Genomic DNA, 1,687 nt, shown 5'->3' on the forward strand with positions numbered 1-1,687 from the left:
GGGAGGGGGGCGGTAAGAGGCCTTGATAATGGATAGGGGGGCGCTGGCCCAAAAAAGGTTGAGAAACACTGGTTTAGAGGATCAGAGAAACCTGATTTCCTCCCTCTGCTGCTGTCTTTACTCGCTCGACTCTCCATGTTTGTCATTATTTCTGTCATTAATTAAATGAGTCCGGTAGTTTCCATGATGTAAAGTCCAACAGTCCTCAGCTGGCAGATCAAACCAAAGCCTGAACGTTCAATCATTTCAGTTTAACATCATTAAAGTTAAATATCATTAATATGATGTTTACCATTTTATTGGACATCTGCAAGAATCTGGATTCTATAAAAACTTGGAATAATGGACAATAATGGACAGGCCATATTTAGCCCGCAGACCACCACCTGGTTACCACTGTCACCAGTCATATGATCAACTTTCTGTACTTTAACACGCCTTCTGCTCTTAAAAACGACACGGCTTCTTACAGCTCAGAGTGTAAGACTAGGATTTCATGGTGCATTCAAGTACAACTCGTACAATCAACACTAAAAACAACCCTTTAATGAAGAATAGGACACTAAAGAATTAGGACACAGATATTTTCCCTCCAAGGTATCAGAATAACAGATTTGTCAAACAATGAGCAGTCAGGCAACAGACAGACACCAGGAGGAGGTTTAACAAAAGCTAAGTGACTTTATTTACAGGTGCTGAGTACTGGACTACAGATTGTAAAGCCAGCTAGATGGTAGTGGAGCTCAATGGAGCTATCATAAGGCCTGTGGGGGGTAAGGAGAGCCCTTTGCTTGCTGAAAACAGGAGCGAGGTCATGGTAACTCTGAGGAACTTTGGACAGATCAGTTTCTTCAGCAGGCTTCTCCCCTTTAACGCAGGAGCTGATGGCGGATCGTAAACAATGCTGCAAACAATATTTGCTCCAGCTTTCAATCCTTCTCTCAGGCCAATTCAGACCAGGATTATGTTTCACCAGCCAAGGAAAACCAAACACTAAAAAAACTCACCAACCTGGTGATGGTTTCCGGAGATGATCACATGTAGATCGGTGATTTTCTGAAGAATCTGGGTCAAAGGTTGTCCAGCGATGCCAGCAACAGTTCTGGGGGAGACGAGCGGAGTAGCAGCTAAATGAAGTTGTTCAATCAGATCACTGGAGATGAGGCTTGGTTCTGCTCCTGAGTCCACCAGAGCGGAAACGGGTAGTTTGGTCTGGCCGGTGTTCCACCAAATGCTGCGACCACAGGGGGCGCCAGCGTACATTCCTCTGTATGTACGTCTTCAGGACCAGAGAGAAGAAGAGTATTTACGTAAACTGCGTAGCACTAATAAAAAAAAACTGTGTAGCACTAATCAGACCCTCCAGGATTTCGCGATGTTACGATCGCAACTATTAACGCAAAATCAAGCAAACCCTGTGAAATCGCAACTTTGTGCAACTTTGCCCAAAACACAGCAACTTTAACCAAAATAACCCCAAATAACTCAGGAAGAAGACACACGACGTCACTTCCTGTTAACATCAGAATGCCGGGAATGTGCAGGAGCAGCGACCGAAGCCAAAATGTGCGCTAATGCTTCACATTTGCCCACAAAGATTTCAGCAAACCAGTTTCCTCCCCAGCTGCAGCTGTTTTGCACGTCCTGCAGTGTAATCATGGAACATAAACGCATCGACAAACACTTT

At 44.5% G+C, this 1,687-nt stretch overlaps 1 protein-coding gene across 2 annotated transcripts in view; it reads right to left on the bottom strand.

The window, feature by feature from the left end:
* The window catches only part of LOC119617681 (collagen alpha-1(XVII) chain-like), a 10,463-nt gene that overhangs the window by 3,466 nt on the left and 5,310 nt on the right, over positions 1-1,687 (bottom strand). The window contains exon 2 of one of the 2 annotated variants that reach the window (XR_005234045.1): positions 1,008-1,279. The gene's annotated coding sequence lies outside the window, so the exon portion shown is untranslated. The remainder of the gene's footprint in view (positions 1-1,007; positions 1,280-1,687) is intronic. The other variant, XR_005234044.1, reaches the window with a different exon arrangement.

This window comes from Kryptolebias marmoratus, linkage group LG14 (assembly GCF_001649575.2).
Source record: "Kryptolebias marmoratus isolate JLee-2015 linkage group LG14, ASM164957v2, whole genome shotgun sequence".
In the NCBI taxonomy this organism is placed as follows: domain Eukaryota; kingdom Metazoa; phylum Chordata; class Actinopteri; order Cyprinodontiformes; family Rivulidae; genus Kryptolebias; species Kryptolebias marmoratus.